General features: G+C 42.7%; 1 protein-coding gene across 3 annotated transcripts in view; it reads right to left on the bottom strand.

The window, feature by feature from the left end:
* Positions 1-20,739, bottom strand: part of PPARGC1A (PPARG coactivator 1 alpha) — a 372,497-nt gene that overhangs the window by 219,252 nt on the left and 132,506 nt on the right. Inside the window, exon 1 of one of the 3 annotated variants that reach the window (XM_075752397.1) lies at positions 4,329-4,362. The exons of 1 other annotated variant lie outside the window; for it this stretch is intronic. The gene's annotated coding sequence lies outside the window, so the exon portion shown is untranslated. Of the gene's footprint in view, positions 1-3,966; positions 4,024-4,328; positions 4,363-20,739 lie in introns of those variants that run through there. One more of the 3 variants, XM_075752399.1, reaches the window with a different exon arrangement.

Genomic DNA, 20,739 nt, shown 5'->3' with positions numbered 1-20,739 from the left:
GTCTGGGGCACGCAGGGGGTGAAGGACCTCAGCTGTGGGTGGCATTTCTTGCCTAAGTCGCCACAAGTCTTATTGATTTGAATGCTCCTATTATTCCAGTACTTGTTTAGCTTTAACTTATTCTGGTTTATTTCAAACAATAATATCATTTGTATGGGCATGATGCATTTCACTTCACTGAGAAGTTAGGGTCTCCAGAGACTCGCACTAAAATCATACTGATATTGTCAGTAATGTAATTGCCACACGGTCTCCACAGACTTCTATTGAAATTGCTTTCCTCTCCTAATCTCAAGTAGTAGGAACAACATCCCAGCAGAGACTCCAAAGACTTGCAATGGAGTCATGTTCCCATCATAAATGGTCTCATAATGATCCTCTTTAGACATTCTTTGAAACTGCCAAGAGATTGGTGCTGCACAGTATTTATTTTCCACAACGTTCTGAAAAGGACATTAATGTTCTCTCCCTTGAATCCTGGAGCTCACATCCTATTAAAAAACTTTATGAGAAGTAACTACTGCTTCACTGCAGTGCCCCACAGAGCCCTCAGTATATATATTATTATTTCACAAGCTTCACTACTGAGTTGCAATGAAATTAGGAAACATACCCTTTACCCAACAGACTGGATGGTATCCCAAGGATCTGTTTTGCTCTATGACGTAATGATAAGAGGGGAGAAGGGAAATGTATTCTTTCACCCAGAAAACAGACTATGTCCTTGGGAGCCATGTTGGTCCATGCACAACAACCCTAACTAAAGGGTTAGCACACTCAGTGATAGAAGCTGCTGGATTTGTACAGTGGAGGCTGTAAAGGTTATTTCCCTCTGTTTTCCCTGGTTAAGTACTACAGCCAGCAGGGCAAGTTCACCTGAAGCTGCGACATGCTGAGAAGGGGGATTTAAACCCACCTGGGTGTAGGAGGAGGCTGAAACTGCAGGATGAAGAACAGATCCTAAATCTGGTCCTCTCTTTGACACCTCTTCAACTCAGAGAATAAGTAATCAAAGTTTCCGAATTTCTGGAGAAAGTTCTTTCCCAACAGGCAAGCTGAACATATGCTCAGGTTGCAGCACAAAGCAAATTTTGCAAGAAGCTTTAGAAGTCCTTGGTCTCAATGGGTTTTGAGTGGGAGTATCAGCAAGGTTTTCAGTCCTCCACAGGGGTATTTCGTATTTTATAGACAGCGCCACATAGTTCATGGAGAAAGAAGCACCAGAGGTGAGCGAGGCTTAAGGACCAGAACTCCTAGATGCCTCTCTCATCTCTCCTGGCCACAGGATTCCTGTGGTGCCAGCACTTGATGGCTTTCAGAAAGCCAGCTTAGGTGGCCCAGACTCCCCATCCACAAAAGGAGGGTAACACTACTTACCAGTTTCAAGGATAACCGTCTGCCACACATGACACAGGAGATTAAGCTTTAATTGCATAAAAAAGGAGACTAAGAAAACAGAAAAAATTATTCTACCTTCTGGGATACCCAACTACTCCTCTGCAGCAGAAAATGGAAGAAAAACCCTTTAGTCAGTTTATACTTACCCCAGCTATTTTACTCTGGCAGTCATTTGCTGGAAACCTCATATAAATGTCATCTCTAGCCTTTGGCTGCATTTGCCACGATACTAGATGGTACAGAGGCATTTCATACTGAATCAAAGATTTCTCTGAGTTTAAAATAAAGCCTGATCAGCTCCTCATAGAGAAACACCGGCATAAAAATCTATTGCGTATGTCACAGACTTGAGGTGCCCCCTGAGTCAAAGGAACCACTTGGAGAGTAGTGAGGACAGGATTTTTTCTTTTGCTTGCTACCCAATTTAGGAAACTTATTAATATATAGCTGCATGCAAATGTAAGCTATAATTACTAACAATTATTTGAGCACTGGGGAGAAATGGATCAATGGTCTCATCTTGGTACCCGTCAGTACCTGGTCTCTACCATGAAACCTGACAAGCCAATGTACACAGTGAATGCACTGAGTCCCAGTTCATACACATATTCCCCAGAGAAAGAGCCCTGATCTGCTGCCACTTCACGGTGCAGATCTTAAAATCAGCAAGCATTTGCGTTTTGTGGCTGAGTAAGATCTACTGTTCAGCACTATATGCCTGTATAATATTGAATATTATAAACTATACACTGGTCCACTGTAGGGTAAAAGTAATAGTAGCTACATCTAAAATTTAACAACCTTAAGGGTTTGGTACAAGCCAGTTTGAAATATTAGATTATTTTTACATCAGGAAATAGTTCATTGTTTTATTTTTCATTCCTAGTCAAAATTGCATCTTTTCTACCCGTTAATGAACCCTGCCTAAAGTAGGCATTTACATTCAGACTATTTACCTGATGCATAATGCTTTATGAAAAAAAATCAGCTCTAAACAATACCGCTAGAATTTTATTACAGACTTTTGGTGCAAATAATAAAATATTTCTACAGCTAATGAACTGCCCAACAAAGCAAGTCTGTTAGTTAATAAAAATAAATGCTTTTAAAAACAATCGAGAGATTAGAAAAATATCGTTTTCAATAAAGACCCATTTGTACATTTTATATTAATTGACATATATTACTTTCAGATTTTCTGCAATTCTAATAGTATGGAAATAAGCATCAGGAATATTGGCTTTCAGGATAACTAATTTATATTAGAAGTTTTGTATGTCTGAGAACAAACAAAGACTTCATTATTTCATCCAGTAGGTCAGACAGAACGCCTGTTAGCAACTCAAAATATAGATAAGCACCTAGCGATGGACCGACCCTGGTAGTAAACATTCTCCTCTTAGACTTTAAGGTTTGACCTTTTTTTTTTAACCTTTGGAAGACAACATTAAAAACAACAATAGTAGGAGGGCTCAAAAGAAGGCAACGTGTGCCTTCATGGAGTAAGGGTCTCCACTGACCACTCGGATGCGTAAATACAGCGCAGTACCAGCAGGTACTGCCAGTTTCTTCTCTTGCAATCTCCTGCACTCACTCAAGATGCTCTCCTGGTCTTGCCACTTACTCCTCCTCTGTTAACAAGGATCATGCCAAAGTGGTGTGCTCTCGCACGCGCATGTGTACACGTATGTAGGAATCACAAGACGAAGCTTTTTGGGGTCATGGCCTCTCTGCAAGTACTTTTGAGAGATTTGTGCTTATACACCAGTCAATAACACACATACTTAATGCCCAAAGAGAATGAAGATTTAACTTTAATTCTAATTCTCTGTAAGAGATTAGACTGAAATCTGCTCATCAAAATATCTGGACAATAAAAGTGAAGGGAGATAGTTTTCACAGTGTCTAGACAGAATAGACCATGAGATTATGCCACGCGATCTCAGTTACCCCACAGGCTATCGCATTTTACACAGATGCTCTACATTCAATCCAAAATTTCAGTTAAATTACAATAGTTCAGCTCTCAGATGACCAGAGTTAAACACTCCATTAACTCAATTTAACTCCATTAAATACCAAAGACCCTGCAAATAAGAGGAAATCAGGTAAGAACCTGGCAGCAGAAAAACACCCCAGGAAAGGTGACCACACGTTCACATCTATCTGACCTAACAGACTTCTTCCAATCTCCACATGATGATAAACAAGACTATGTCCACGTCAGTCAAAAACAACATGGCTCAGGAGCGAGCACTGGTACTCTCCTGTTTCAGAAACCCACTTCCAAGTATGGAATACATCAGGCTTTAGAGGTAAACAGTTATTAAACAAAGAATAAATGCAGCTAATTGTGGGAGGGGGGAAAAAAAATACTGCTCCCTACAGGTGACTTGCTGGAGTCCTGACGCACAAGACTTTATTATAATCACCTTCGTGAGGTAGGACTTTAAGGGTGATGGATGTGCTGAAAGCAGCAAAGGCAACCCAGATCTGCCCACAGCATGCAAAGGAAAAAGGGTAAGAGGTGCCCTGAGCACAGAGCTGAAGGAAAACACACACCCATACCTCACCCTGACTCCAAAGGGCCACAGAAACTCTCCTGCAGATGGAAGTAACTTCTTCCAAAAAGACATTCAACTTTATCTCAAAAAGCACAAGACATGGCAAGTCCCACCCAGCACCTCATAGCAAACATAGCATTTATCTGCCCTCATCACTCAGAATAAATGTGTGTTACTTCTAGGCTGAATTTGTCAAACTTCAAATTCCAGCCACTGGATTTCTTTGTGCTTTTGCAGCCAGACCAAAAAGCTGTCACCCCTGAGTTCCAGCTAGCATTACTTTTCAGTGCATGCTTCCCCATCCTTTTCCCAGCTATACACGAGCTGCTCCTCATCCTTACTTGGAGATCAATTATGTGCACATACCTCAAATTCATACACAGCTCACCCTGAAGATACCCTTTGTACAGTCAAGGACTGCAAGTCCAGACGTGACTTAGATGAGGCTGAAGGTGACTCACAGGACAAAATCCAAGGGACAACTAAAGGGCCAGGCTAGTAGTTTTAATAGAAAACTTGCAAGAGTGGGAATTTCAACCCGTGTCTTGGCAAATTTTCAGCTCAGGTAATTATGTTCTGTGCTTTTAAAATTCCTTAGAAGTTTCACTTGGAGAAGTTAACCTCCCCATTTTGATGGACCTTCAAAGATGTGAAGCTACGAGGGACTGTCCCTCAGTGATGTGCAGGGCAGGTTACCAGGCGCTCTGGTCTCGGAGGGAAGAAATGTTAGCTCAAAGATAGAGGAACCTGCAGCAATGCTCTTCAAGTAGAAACTGCAATAAAGTTAACAAGAGATCTGTGAACATCACAGCAAAATATGGAAAAGCAAAATATAACTGGCAAAATATAAGTCCTTTCCTTGCAAAGACAAGAGTGTTAAGAGGTCTCGCCTCCCATTAACAAAGCAAAAGCCTACAGGTCGTTAGCATTTGCACAGTAACCTTCAGAAATCTTCCCAAAGAACAGGAGATTAGCACCACTCGCACACGCGTTGCTCAGCTGTAACACGGCAGCACCTTATGTACTCGTCTATGAAATTACAGCACTCTGTATGTACACAATCGATGCGTAAGCGCAGTTCTATTTCAAGGGCAGTAAAACCTGAGAGTTGCACAACCAGCAAAGTGAGAAACACAGCGATGTGAAAACATCCAAAGACTTTACATTGCTTTTTAAGAATTAGTGGTTTATAGTATAAATTTATTGATGTTTAGAACTGATAAAATATTTCTTTAAGTGCTGCATATTTTCATTTTAATCATCTTTTCTCAGGGTAGTTAAAAGTATCCTGTAAGGAAAGATGCTCTCCAGTGCAAAATCAATCACCTCATTTCATACAATCATCAAGGAATATCTTTATTAATTAATTATACACAGCATATTATATTTTAATATTCATAAATGCTACACTTCTTTGCTGGACCACTGCTAAAAATTTCAAGCAGAAAATGGGACCATTTCAAAAGGAGAAGAAATAAAAATTGAAAATATTGCATACTTTTATTCTTGGTGTTAAATTTATCTTCAACAAAATAAAGAAATCACTTTTAGCTATCCTATGTTCAGACCATCCTGACACTGCATCTAGCTGATTCTTTTGCTGATTTTCTCACAGATATTTGTCACATCCTCAGTCTGGCATCAAAGACTGGTGGCAGTAAAATGTGCCCTTATGGCAAGCGAATGGTCTGCTTCCTATCTGGGGAGAGATGGAGTTCAGCCAGGTTTGAGGCTGCGGCAGAATCAGATCCAAATGAAATGCTAACTTGGACAGAGCCCCCATATATGTTCCTGAGCTGCTGCTACCATCATTTTCATCTTCTACAGCTGCTTGAGTGTTCTGGTCCGAGATGAGAGTAGGAACCCCAAATTCAGAAGGAGAGACACAACTCACTTTTGGCATTTTTCCCCTTTTCTCTCCCCTTCTGATGAGGGGGGAAAAAGAGGCAAGTTGATATAAGAGTGAATTCTACTTTCATAGCCAGGATTCAGAATTCATATTTGTCTCCTGAGCTTGATTCAACAGGAAGTATCTTGAAGCGAGAAGCCTCTAGTGTACAAGTGTTTTAAAAGATGTGCTCAGTGGTTTTATATTTAGTTTTTATTGCTGCCTTAGAAGAAACTCCTGCCAAGATATCACACTTTTTAAGAAAATGCAATAGCTTCCCTTAGTAACTCTCACTCTAGTGACATCTTCTGCTCTCGCACCCAACCTTATCCTCCCAAAACTGAGAAAAAGAGCACATAAGACATTTGTTAACTGACCTCAGAAGCAACTCATGGGGCAAATCCCACGGGGCAAAATCCAGGAGGCACAAACACGGACATAAGTCATACATGTTGGGCATCACGTGCATTGCATGGCCAGTAAGAAAAGCAATTAGTCTGAGGGACAGGCAAGTGTGCAGGAATGCACCGCATCCACGACGTGAACTTGCACCGTCCTGCCACGTGCTGCACCTTCAGACACCGTCCTTCCCAGCGTGCCAGCCCCATTCTCTGAGGATGACCTAAAGAAGCATCAGCATCGCGCCTGATTCGCACCTGTGACCCAACCCGCTACAACCCCATTCTTCCCCTGTCTCCGTTGCTGTTCGACTGTTGTAACACGGCTCGTCGTCTTTATGTGGCAAGGAGCAGAGTCCTGTCTTCTTACCCTGCAGTGATGGCCCACATTCACCCTTACCGCTGCGTAAGTAATAGTCAATATTAATAACAAATCCACCAGAGATGAGGACGCCATCGCTAATGAGCCATACACCTAACCTGAACCCTGGAAAAATAAACTTATCTTCCCTTCAGTCCTTTCTACACGACTGAGACACCTTCCTAGTTGGCAAAGAAAGATCAAAAGCTCTCAGTTCTGCGAGGGTGTTGCACCAGGAGAAATAAATACGTTGCCACTAGAGAAACTCTGCCCCTTATTGAATACTGGAGCACTATTAGGCACATTGCTAGCATCCATGATAAATATAGTGCTCCTAAATTTAAAAGACCCATTTAAAATATTCCTAGACACAGTGAACGTTTAACAAGTTTATACTGAATAGCGTAAAAGAAAACAGAACAATTTGGTTTTCAAACACCCAGCACTGATACTATTGACATTTAGCTCCCCCCCAGCCTTAACCTTATCTTCTTTGTCCTTGTCTCTCCCATTATTCTTCCTTTCTTTGTTTACTTGCTCTTACTTTTCTCATCCTGTCATTTACACAGTAACATTATTTTAACGAGTACATTTGAACAGGAACTACACCAATTACTACATCATCCATTTTTCCTTAGCCTTTATAAAGAAAGGGTGAGGAAGGAAAGGAAAAGATTAAACCGAATGCTATACTTTCGAGTTCTTTGCAAAGTGCCACTGCATCTCAAGTTAAGCCTGCTCTGCAGCGAATGTGTAAAATATATTCAGTGCCGTATAAGTAATGACATATCAATTAACTGTGTCACAAGGTCTAAAAATATGCAAATTACTGTACTTCAATTAGAAAAATCTACATCCTTGGAGAATATTGTAAATCAGGAAATTTGGGAGACATTAAGAGTAATCAGTGAAGGAAAGCATGCACTTTTCCCCGTATCCTATTTTTATACATACATAATGAAATAATTATAGCTACACTGTATTTATGCCTCTGCAAAAATATTAAAATCTTAAGATCTTTACAATGATAAATTTAATCCACGTTACGTTTGCAGACAACATTAATTATATGAAAAAGAAATTTATTATCATTCAATATAACTAAGTTGAAACTAATTTGGACATGTAAATTAGACATACGACTTTTCTATAGTACCAGTATATTAGAAATTCAGCAGAGATATATAGATTAATTAAAGAGGTTGCATATGTGAAAAAGTCAAGTATGTTTCATTTGATTCTATACCCAAAAATATATATTGACAAAAAAATGTATGTATGCATTTTGAGAAAGAGAAAAAGAAGATTTTTATGTTTTAACAGCAGCTCTTCAATGATTTTTTTTTCTGCTAGGAATTCTGCATCGCACCCAAAGCCTATCAGCGCAGGATGTACACCTGCAAATGTGTATGGCAGTGTCAGTTTTCAAAGACTAGGTCATCCACCACTGTAGCAGCCGTGGTGATATCTTTTGTTTGAAATTCAATTTGCATCTGTTTCAGAGATGCCATAAGAATGCATATAAGGAACAGGCACATGACTTGGATCTGCAGTGGCTCCATTCCCCACAAGCCACCGTAGCCTTCAAAGGACTGTACAGTCCAGCAGAAGACATTTCCCAGTACTGCTCCACAAGAGGAGGAAAGGGCTGCCTTTGCCCGCTCCGGGTTTCTACGTGCTGGAGAACCTATTCGGAAGCACGTTCATTGTCTCCTGTTCACCAGAGAGTTTCTCCATCTCCTGAAAGTCCTGCTGATCACTGTCAGGTCATCAGGACCCTCTGAGGCGTTCAGTGTCTTTTGGGACGATGCTCAACCCCACCACATCCAGGTCAGCTTCCAGAGAAGCCACCATGGTTCGTTCACTGCCCGGCGGGTGTTAGGCAAGCAGGCTGGAAGTCCGCAGGAGATGGCGGGGACACACGTGGAAGGTGCAATTATCCAACACACAGGTTTCCTTGCAGCCACAAGCATACAGGGAACACACAAAGGCAGCCAAATTCAGGCAGGCATGAATTGCAGAGATGAAGCAGTCCGATATTCCACCTTTAAAAGTGTGATATTTTTTTTAAGCACCAAAATTATGGTCTTGTGCTTGCATTTATCTGAGGAATCAGGGGCACCCAGTGGCCAGTGCAATTAATCACGGGTAACCAGGAAGGACTGGCAGCAAGAGAGACACCAAACCAGGACGGAGCTCTCTAAGCACCTTTGACCTGGGAGCTGAGGCCACCAAATCCTGACAAAAGGTGCCCAGAGTACTGCAGAAGGGGCTTTCCTTACCACTTTGTAAACATCAGAGGACTACAAAGCTATAGAAGGCCCAAGGCCACATGGAACCCCATATTCCTGGGGTTCTCTACAAGCCACTCAGGACTCCATCTTGCTCTTCATGGAGATGACACGTTTCCCCATTGACTTTGGGGAAAGCAGGGACCAGCCCTTCATGGAGCCCACCTTAGACAGCTGCCACTGACCTATGCACACCGCCACTATTAAAATAGTATCATACACATCCATCTGTCTAACTGGAGCGGACTCCTCCATTTAACAAAATCAGAGCTATACACAGATTTTTAAAATGTATATAGGCCAGTTTTACTTAAGCAAAGGAGATTTCCGATAAACATGCAAATAGGAATTTAAACAGCAATTTAAAAACCACGAATTCAATTCTCATTACTTATGCAAACTATCATGGTCTTGTCATGCTTTATTTCTCTGCCTTATCATTTTATCTATGGTATTTCCCCTCTGTCGCTGTATTTTCTTTTTTTCCTGTCATCTACATTTTCTGGACGTATTTTTAATGTCCTCACCTCCATATTTTAACCTTTCAGGTAAAACGGGATTTACAGCAGCAGGCAGGGAACAGGCATTCACATGTAACTAAAGGCACCTCCTGTAATTCCTGGGACATAATTGCAGGGAACAGAAAACTTAAAAGATATTATCAGACAAGTAGTTTATCATATGAACCTACGGGCATTAATAGGCTACAAGCAGAAAACAGATAGACAGACAGATTTACAATTGCATTCATACAACTTAAAACTTTAAAAAGCTATCAGTGATTATAAGGAATAGCTACATCTCCTTTTAAAAAAAGAAGACTCCTTGTATTTAGTTCAATCTGTGTTAGATTTGTTTGCCGTATTTCTGTTTGTCATTATAGTTCAGGAAAATACCAGAATAACCATCCTTCTTGAACTGTAGGACAGCTATCAGATAAGGATCAGAACAAATTCTAAAAAAAACCCTCACGAGTTATGATTAACTCTATGTAAAAAAGAGGACAGGCAAGGGGAAAAAATATGAGGAAGAGAAAACCATAATCACCATCTACCATTCCTAGGGGCGGTGGGGGGGAAGGAAAAAACCAAAGGAAAAAAAAGCAAAGCAGAACGAACAAGAGAGACAGAAGTATATGCTGTAAATACAGCATACATTTTATTACCGCCTATGTGCTGCGACATCCCAAGACCTTGCAATTTAGTTGCCTATTATTTGCCTTTAAACATTAGCAAAAGAGATCTACCATTTTTGAAAGGTAATTATACTGTAATGCAGATGGCAGTAAAACAATTACACAAGATAAGCCCTTGCAATGATCTTTACAAAGCAAACCAAAAGTAGTACTGAATCATAAAAGACCCAACGTGGAGAAGGCTGCATTGCAGCACTACCGCTCTGCTACAAGTTCCCCTGCAAAAGTGGCAGAGCAATATTGCAAACAGCGTAAGAAGCAGACACAGTGAAGGTTAAGCACTTCGTAAGTTTAAAGGATTCTTAATCCCAGACTAATCCTTTACAGTCTCTATTTGGTGTAGATCCCAAAATGCTCCAAGTGCTACAGAAACGTTTGTTTGGGGTTTTTCTTCCTCCAGTATAGAGTTTAACTTTTACACCTTCCTGCTATCCACGACCTCCGTTGGCACACTGTCTTTTTAACAGGATTTTTCCTGCCTCCTGAAAGTTGTTCAGACACACAGTGAATGCAGCTGCTGAGGAATCATTAATTACTATTAATAGACAGCTTTGGAGACGAAATGAACTATAACAAGTAGTTTGTTTGACTGTCACATCAATGCACTTGGTATTTTTATGACTTGTTAGTGACTCAGTGGGTATTTCAGATGGCAAAAGGTGCCTCGTCAACCCACGCTGATTGAGATTGCCAGTTCCAAACAGATCGTTCTTGTTTTAAACCTTCGCCAGCCTTCCAACAAATCAGGGCACTCGCCGGTGATACATTACGGATAGGAGCTAGCGTCAGACATGCAGGGAAAAGAGGACATGCAGGAGATAGGATCTGATCTTTGCTATTTTCCAGTGCATAAAATAACAGTCTGTCATCTACCTTTTGCAGGTCATTTTTATCAAGTTGCAGGCCAAAATGAAATTTGACCTCCATTTTCCAGCTAGCCTGGAGATGATAAATTTAATGCAGACAGTGTAAATGAATGGTACGCTCCTAGGGAAAAGTCGAATTGGTGAGAATTATTAGTGGTGAAGTTTTTGCCCCTATATTTTTCATTCTATTTTTCCCCTACAGTTTTTTGTCATCCTTTTCCTATATTTTTCTTCCTCTTTCACCGTGGTCTGACACCCTTTCCACCTGGAAGGATAACATTTACCGCAGCCATGCCCTGGTCACTGCTAGCACATTTCTCCTCCTGGAAAATTAAGAGTGCAGGGCGGCAGGGGCCTGACTCCGCAAATGCGCCCAAAGGAGTCAGAAGGACGACTTCTATGTAGCACGAGAGGCTATGCCACGGTAAAGGCAGCAGATACTTATGTAGGGCTTTATAGAATAACACACGTGTCGTTTCCATATTCCTCGAGGAAAAACAGGACAAGAAAACGTACGCGAAGTTATGCCCACCAATGACAATCTCATAAGCCCACACCTATCTTTACTCACATGCAGCATCAGGACCTGGGCTACAACCTCTTCAGAGCCATCTGCTGTCCATTACAGGTTAGTAGAGGAAAGGTCCCTGCCCAGAACCTTTGGCTACAACCACAGCTGGAAACAAAAAACTTCATCAGTTTGTAATAGATGGTTTTAAACCTTCACTAGCCTTCCAACAAAGTCAGTTCCTCTTTGGCAGCAGAGAGCGAGCCTTTAGGCCGACAGTCCTCTTCCATTAATTGCTTTGATGAAGGAAAGAAATGAAGACTAACGCTGGGCCTGGTGGACCACTCCACCTGGCTGCAGTTTCCATGCACAGTCAGCTGTCCTAGGGAGTCTTACAGTTACCTTGGGTATCTCTCTCGATGCTATTTGAAAATAGTGACTTACTGCCAATGTAAATCTGATACTCCCTTGTTTAAGAAAATGTGGTTTTATTATTAAAGCAAGATGCCTCACTGGAGAAAATTTAGTACCGCAAAGAACAGCAATGGATATATTTCAGTGTTATTATTGTATACAGGGTGCACTGCTTGTAAGAGGAACATCTGTGCTCCTAATTTTATTATAACTTCCAGTATTTATGATATCCAGTGAGGCAAGCAGCATGCACTATGTGTGTGTCTGAAAGATGGGGACAAGAACGGATACGTGACAAACTCCTGAAACCCAGCTGAAACTCTGCACAGCTCCACCTATTTCTCTCCACCGGAGAAGGAGCAGCTACATACAACAGGGCCATAAAAACGCGATGGAGACCACAGCTGAACTCACTGGGCCAGAGACCTTGCATTTCCAGTGGTCTGCCCCTCTGGAATTCACTCTCAGCGAGGAGATGAGGTTGAGCACAAATACTAAAACTATCAGACTGCAATTCAAAGCTGGCAGTGGATCTTCTACATTACTAAGTGCTGAACAGTGGAATGGCCCCAGGAGTGTAATCCTGAATTAAACTACACGAATTCAAGTACCCATAAGCAAAAGATGTATAACTGAAGCAGAGGGAATTAGAACTAGTTCCTTCTCTTGAAGGAACCAGATGCTTTACAGGCATATTGTAGTACCTCTCTACTATGGTGACAGATGCCTTAGTGATTCCTATAATTGGTGATGATGACGGTGATAAAGGTATGCTACTTTTATCCCACTGGACTGACAAACATTATCTTTGAATCTCAGAATCTGGAAAAAGAGAGAAAGCTGGATACCAGCTCTGTGACAAGCAAACATATCAAGGGAAAAGTCTGACCTGCCATCCATGGAAAAAGAACAACATGAAAAAAATCCTTTTCTGCTACTGCAGAGAAATAAGGAGTTATTCTGGGAGGGAGGGGAAAAAAAATCCTGTAAATACTGTTCTAACAAGTCCTTGCGGTTGGCCTATTCCTCCATGTGCTGTCGCAGCAATGCATCATACAGCTGTTTACACACCCACTGATCTGAAGTAATTCCTCTCCTCTCACACCCCAAAGGAGGCAAGGTGGGTCAGAAATTTTACACGTTAGACAGCAGTTAGAAAACTTTCCCAAGAGCACACATACTGCCCTCCATTTATTTGCCAACGAATCCCACAGCCTGTGTCCTCCCCGGGCACGCTCCTGGCTCCTGCCTAACACTCCTCATCCAAAGGGTGCCCAGGAGCTGGGGTGGATGGAGATGATGGGAACGGATGGCAAAGACCGGGCAGGCTCCTACTCAAATCCTTCCAGCATCTCCTTTGGCCACCGGCAGAGGCAGACTGCATGGCCAGGTGGCCCACAGGTCTGACTTTGTACAGCATCTCTTGTGTTCCTATGTAGAGTGCAAACCTCCCGAGGGAAACTCCATCCAGTCTTCTAACCCAAACGCTACACTCGCAGGAATATCTTGCGGTCATTTATTTCAGCCAGCAACCCGATTTTCAAAACGTAATCATTTGTCGGAGAGATCCTATACTGCAATCATTCAGATAAAATACCAGCCAAAGAAAAAATAGAGCCATATTAAAACAAAAAAATGAACTAAAAAGTGGAGTAAACCATGCCTAGGTAAAGGCATCAGGACTGCTGGAAAGAGGGAGGAGAACATCCAGGCAAGGACCGGGGCCAAGCCCTTGTCTGCTTCTGCGCTGACACCTCTGCGATGAGGTCCGATGGGTTACCCCTGCTGCAGTAAGAGGGCGATTCTGCCGGCAAGTGCTCATTCCTTTGGAAATAAAAAGGGGAGAGTTGTATGTGCAAAGAACACTGTACACGCTGGAAAAGAAAGAGGAGAAAATCAAGAAATTAAGAGGCTATGTATAGGAAAGGAGCCGAGTGAATCTGTAATAAAGTTAGGTGGCTCAAACCATGCTCTGAACACACCTTCGCTGCCAGCGAAGGTCCCTCGGGGCTGCTGATGGACGGGGAAGAAGGTCCCCCCCGAGGCACACGGGGTCTCGCCCCAAGTCCGAGAGGCGAACGATCCCCGGCCAGCGCAGCCGCGCGGGTAAGGGCAGCGGCGCGCAGGCAGCCGAGCTGTGCTCTCGCTGCTGTTGCTGCTTCTGCAGGGGCAGGGCGGGGGCTGCTGTAATAAGCTATCTTGTCAAAAAGCGCAGTTTTGCCAGGACAAGCTATTTCCAGCAGTCCACCCAGGACTGCTTTGCTGTTGCAGTGTGTGGGTATAGCTGCATCAGCAGCCTGCTCCTAATGGAGACAGAGCTCCAAGGCTGCTTTCCACATGGAAAAGGGCAGAACAGAGGGCAGCCAGCTTCCCGCTTCACCTCCTCCTACTCCCGGACCCAGTAATGCAAGGGAGCCAGCCTCCCAGCCATTTTCTGATGTTTCTGGCAGAGACAGGTCATACTAGAGAGGCCATATGGCTGCACAGACATATGGATCAGGATTTCAGGCATTGTCTGACACAGAAAGAGAGAGCAAAAAGTGTCTGTACACCCTTTAATTCATCCATGGAACTGGATGGTGCGGGACATTGCTCAGGCAAAAAAAAAAATTAGTAAGACGGAGAACTCATGTGTTTCAGTACAGATCAATGTGAGGAGAATCACAGAGGGCATATCAAAATTGCCAAGAGTTGTTCTGTGGTTGGAAGGAAGAAAGACCAGAGAATTATAAAGCAGCTAGCCTTGACCATCGCTGGTTAAAAGCTACCTTTGCAGAGAAGGCAAGAGGCTGTTCCACTCTAACCGTTCCCATTTGCCTATAGATTTTGAGATTTTTTTTTTAAAAAATGCATTCTGGATACGTGCTGTACCTCAAGCTTTACTAATAGCAGCTCCACAGATCTAAAAAGCTGCATACGACAGGTGGAAGTACAGTATGTCCAACACCCTTTCCCATGCAGCCTCACCCGTCATCTGCCTTACACAGCCCTACAGTCCAACCGCAACCAACCACATGAAGATAAAATTAGCTGTGATCTCCATATTGTATGATCCATCAGAAGTCTGCTATCATCACGGAACAGCTGGAACAATTTGTGGCTAAGCACTTCAGCAACAGACTACAGCCTTGCTTATATCAGGATTTTCCAAATACAGAGTAGATCAAAACCTCCTGATCCGGATATTAAAAAAATATTTCTGAACAGAGAGGTTGCAAACTTAGCTTCCTGTGCCCATGAAAAGAAGTAAATAGATACTTTATTCCATGTCCTTTAACTTCTATGGTCTTTATGGAGAATTTTTCTCAGTGAGCAACACATGTTCATGTACAGAAAAATGAGTATTTTGAGACAGAAATGGAAAGAAGGGCAGGCTAACACCTCCCTTTGAGTTTTTATGAATCTTTCTAATGATAACTAGTGAAATTTCAGACAAAGACGGCAGCACCCATGCAGATACTAATACCACACTTACAAATTTCAAGTATTTCTTGTATAATAAAAAATAGCAATTTTTTCACCCAACAGTATTTTGCAGCTAACAAAAGGCACCAGCTGAACCACTGCAAAACGCTGCCCTGGCAGCAGTGAGCTCTTCCGTTTCTGGGTCCGAACGGCATTGCCCCAGAGCAGCCAGGGCGCCGGGGCTTCTGCTCACCTCCCAGACCGACCCCCACGGACGTCTGGTGTCTGGAACCGGCGAGCATTAGAACAGACTCACGGGGTCGGGCAAAATCCCTGGGCAATTGTGAATTGTGGGCTTCTAGAATGGCGCTAGGACAACTTTACAAGAAAGATCAAGACTCATAGATACAGCAGGAAACAAGAGACTGATCCCGCTGGGGGCTAAGTGCCCTCTAAACTGAACAACTTCCAGAGGATCGGCACCTTGCGAGAAGGGCATCACTTCACAAGATCAACCTCCTCGGCAGGATTTGTGGGTGCTACTATTCTTGGCTCTCTCATGGTTTCATGTATAATTTTGTGCAAGTACATTAACCTTGTTGTGGCTGAATTCACCCTCTGTGCTTTTCCCTCCCTCCCCCACAAAGAGCTTTCTGATCTTTGGAAAAGTCAATATGGGTTGTGAGATATCTCCTTATAATTGCATGAAAAATGGAGGGCACAATTCTGCCATCCTCCCTCATTCGAGCATCCCCAGTGCTTTCCGTTGTGTTAGTAAATGTTACTGGCCATGAATAAATGCTACAAGGTAGGACCTTTAGCAGAGGCAGAAAAGGATACTAAATGTCAATGCCAGAAATTCCCCACATCTTAAAGGAGCGAGAAATATTTAAAAATTGAATTATGCATTGAGTAAAACAATTCTTAAAAATATCTAAAAGTCACATTCCCATTAACATACTGCATCACACACAAAAGCCGCTGTTAAAAAGAACGCTCTTCAGGCTGTAAAATCAAGCCTCCAACATTAGGCAATGAAAGAATTATAGTTGCTGATGCAAACTTAATTTGGTATCCTTTGCGTATACATTATCATACAGTCTAATTTTTTTAACATTTTTTTAAGTGCAGTTTTCTTTCACAGCACAGGATGGATGGCGTTGAATTAATAAAGCAACTATTCAATATTTTGTCTTATCATTGTTCAGGGTACGGCCTTATGGCTTGTTTCCTGCTAACTATTCAAAGAGTGCTCTGAAGACAAAATTATTAATTTCCTTATGGGCTTTTCTATAGCACTCATCACTAAAATAAGTGAGGGCTTCACAGACACTTCACTAATCTTCACCAAATCCCTGCAAGTTGAGGGAACTATTATTCTGTTTCATACATGGGGAGCTTACACACAGATAAATTAACGCCAAAAGTACCCACTTATTTAGGAAAGCCTGCCTTAAGATGTCCAGGACATGATTGTTCAGAGTCCTTAGATTTATGCAGTGCTTTCTATCTTCAAAGTGTAAGTCTCACAGCTTTCAGTCACAGCTATACTCTTCTGCAAAACAAGCCCTAGGGCTGAGGTTGGGCTTCCAGAAAAATGTGAAACACGCAATTAGGGATTGCCTTTAAAAAGTCTGTTCTAAGGGGCTTAGCGTCACGGAGAAATCTGTGACAGAATGAGAGACAGAACCCGATTTCGAGGGCCCAGTTACTAAGCAGAAGGCTGGCCAGCCCTCTACCACCGCTGCCATTCACCACCACCATCTTCCACCTCTTCCAAGGGACAACACAGTCCCATTGACAACAACTCTGACTTGTCCACCTACCTTCAGTCGCCTTGCACAGCTGGCGAGGCTTAAATCCCAGAGGCATCGTGGGTGCAAGACTATTACAAGGTATAAGGGACAAATTAGTATTGCAGAAATAACCTCAATTCCCCTATTTCCTAGTAATTCAAAAGCTTATCGTTTTATTGCTGAATTTTACATGCATTTTCCTTTTTTTCTCCCCCCAAAAAAGCGGAAAACACAAGAACTCTAGCATCGTGTGGCTATCCTCCCACTTACTTGACAGGAGTTTTAAGTGTTAAGTTATACCACGTAGACTTCTGCAGCTTGTAGAGTAACTGACAGCAATAATATATTATCCTCACTGATGTGGACAAACACTTGAAAATGGATGACAAATACTCTTACCAGGAAAATTTAGAGGTATTTGGGAACAGTGGAAGACAGATGAGTATGACCTTCCCAGTTTACATTCCTTAGGATTCTCAAAGCGATCCCAGTCTCCTTGCTAGCACTAACTACCCTATTTGTCCTCACTCTCCAACCCCCAATCTTTTCACATCCAGTTATCTGTCTTTTCCTTTCTCCATTTCCAAACTCATCTGTTCTGCCTGACCAGACCCTGTTATGTCCTCCCAAGCCACTGTGTGATCTCTCTCCTCTCTCCCTTTTAACATGTACCCCAGTCCCAGAACCTCCCTGTTCCAGTCTCTACACGGCCCTCTCCAGGGCTTTTTAACATGTTCTCCCTCCTCGCACCAGGCACTTGCCCAAATGATCTCTTCCCCTTCTCCAGTTTCCTTTTCCAGTCAATCCCAGTGTCACCAGTCCCCTACGCTCCTCTTAGAGAAAAGGTAGCTCCCCATTCATCTGCACAACTCTACTGGGCTCCTAATTCCAGTTTCACGTGTAACTCTTTCCTTGGATGTGGGATTCCCCTTTCTTGGCCAACAGCCCCAACTATTAGTCTTATCCCTCCAATTTTTTTTAGGCTCTTCATCAAGTCAATCCCAGCGTCATCCTCCACCTCACTATTATGCTTCTCTCTTTTTCATTCCAGTCCCATTCTGCCTAAGTCCCTGGCCAACTACCCATCTTCCCATCTCTTCCTCCATGCACTTACTGAGGTCTAGCTTTTCCCTCTTTTGCATTTCCACTGGTTTTATTTTCTGCACTGCCTCACAGGCCCAACTTGTCTCTTCTCAGCTCTGAAACCCAGGGCCAGCCAGGCTTAGTGCAGACCAAATAGACAAACTAATCTGAGACTCACTTGCCCCCCACCAGTTACTCACTTGCAACTCTTCATGCAGACACTATGGCTTCTACCAAGCCCAAGCACAGGCAGAGAGATTCAATTCTAACATGAAAAAAACCCTAATAAAATCTTTAAAGGACACATCCCAGTCTTTTTCTCCTTTAAGATTTATAAACTGCTCAAAAAACGGGGCTTGTTTTCATGAGCGCAAAAGGAGCATCCTTGACAAAGGAGACTACTTCCCTGCCAGTTATCAAACCACTGCTCCGAAGCACAAGCTGTTCGAGAAGTCTGAAGTGTTTCTTAAAAAGAGCAGAACAGCATGTTTTTCAGCACTTCATTTTCAGAAAGTTGCTAACTTTATACGGTATTTGCAAGGAAATTCTGCTGGAAAGTTATTTGGTAAAATGGTTGAAGTTTTAAGCAGTGGAAAAGGGGATCCTTTAGAAGGACACGCTACAAAGCCTTAAAAACAGCCCGTGGTGTCACCCCTCGCCCTCCTTATAATAAATCCAATAACTTTTCATTTCAACCAAGAGAAGCAAAGCTGGGAAAGAAGCCAGAGTTATACTTTGATGCATATTGAAGAAAGAGTATTGCAGGGTCAGGAGACCTTATTGGACAAAGTCCTCTTTCTCACATTTTCCTGAAGATGCCCCGAAAGTCAACGATGCCAATTCGGCTCATTTTACCCACAGACGCAGGATGGCAGGCAGCAGCAGTTGCTGTTTTGACTGAAGCAATTAACTAATATTCAGGATCTGGCTGCAGTTTCCATTCAAAAATATATTGCTTGGGGAATCAGGTACAGCTTGAAGGCAATCCTGTTTTATCAAGGGTAGTGTACAAGATACTTCCTAGTAACAACAAACAAGAATGAAACATTTTCCTACTTCTGTAGCCCGAGACCTTCCTCTGGGCCTTCGATCATACTAAAAACTGTTTTGTTTCTGTGGGCTGGGGTTTTATAAGCTTTCCCTCATTTCAAATTCCACTCGGCTGCCCTGCCTTTCCACTGCTGTCTTTCGTTATGCCCGAGCTGCTTCTGCTAATGTCAACTCGTGTGCTTGTGAGCACACACGCGTGCACACTTCCGTCATGCTGGACCAGCAAAACAACACGCAGCCATTTCAGTTTGCACTCGGCTGCAAAATACTATGTATTTTTAAGGAGGGTCTGACTCAGACTATGCTAAAAGGACCTTCTGAAAAATTTCTTCTCCTCAGCTCAGAAAAAGGGGGCACCACATCTGCCAGCTGCCTCCAGGTTTTGTCAGCCCAGGATAAAATAACATCAGTCTGTACAGAACCCAGGTGTTTTCAACCAGGCAATAAGCAACGTTGACTTAGTGCCACAAGTTTCTTGTCTGGTCCTCTACCCAAAAGGTGCCTATGCTGTACATGCATACACTTAACACCATATAAACGCCGCTATGTGCTCATTTTAGAGACCATTACACCAAAGAAACGCACTCCTGCGAGGAAAGATGAACAAAACCTGTTTAGTAACTATTATTTCCAGTGTTTTTAAACAGTTTTTTTAAAAAAAGGCTAAGTGCTCCGTTCTATTTCAACATGCAGATGACAAATACATTAAATAAAGAAATACAACCACAGTCTGAACAGGCCCCCGGTCGTTTGGCTGCGGTGAACTGTCTTTGGATGCTGGCGGTGCTCAGCAGGCCCCGGGCAGGAACCTCAACTTTGCTGCAATCTCCAGCCCCAGTGCTTGATGTTCCTGCTTGCGTCGCTCCAGCCTGCTTAAAACAAAAGCTATCAAGGGGTAGAGGCGCAGGAGGAACTGCAGTGACATGGTGGCCTTTTTCTTGATGGCTAGAAGCATAATCAGGCAGCACGATGAACTCGGGAGGTTAAGGAAAGAACAGGGGAGAGGGTGGGCGTGTGAAATGGCGCCGGTTTGCTTCCAGCTTCCTTAATGGGGAATTCTGGTTTTAACAATTCAGCGAATTCAAAGTCCCTCTTTGTACAGAGCTAACCTGTGCTTCAGAGTATCTAGTAGCAGGGTGGACAAAACACTGATATGCAGCCCAGAAACTTCATTTTAGTGGGTTTAATACCAAGAAAATACAAAATACAGGCGTGGAGAGTTATGTGACTGAACATAAAAAGGAGCAGCTCACCGAGCACTGTAGCTATCCAGAAAACACACATAAAAATTCAGAGAAGAACCGAATGCGAAGCAATAGCACAATTTACTTACAATCTGGAATATCAGCAGGATTTTAGTTTGTTGTTTGTGGGTTGCTGGGGTATATGGTACATTACAGTAGAGCATCAGCACTAATTCTACATGGCAGCTCCTCAGAATACCATCTGCTTCCCCGGTAACTGTTAATATAGTTGTAATTATCTACTTCTAAGCACTTTATTGGGAATATCATTTGCAAAT

Source organism: Balearica regulorum, chromosome 4, assembly GCF_011004875.1.
Source record: "Balearica regulorum gibbericeps isolate bBalReg1 chromosome 4, bBalReg1.pri, whole genome shotgun sequence".
Lineage (NCBI taxonomy): Eukaryota > Metazoa > Chordata > Aves > Gruiformes > Gruidae > Balearica > Balearica regulorum.
Note: the sequence above shows the minus strand (reverse complement) of the source record. Positions and strands in the feature narration are given on the sequence as shown.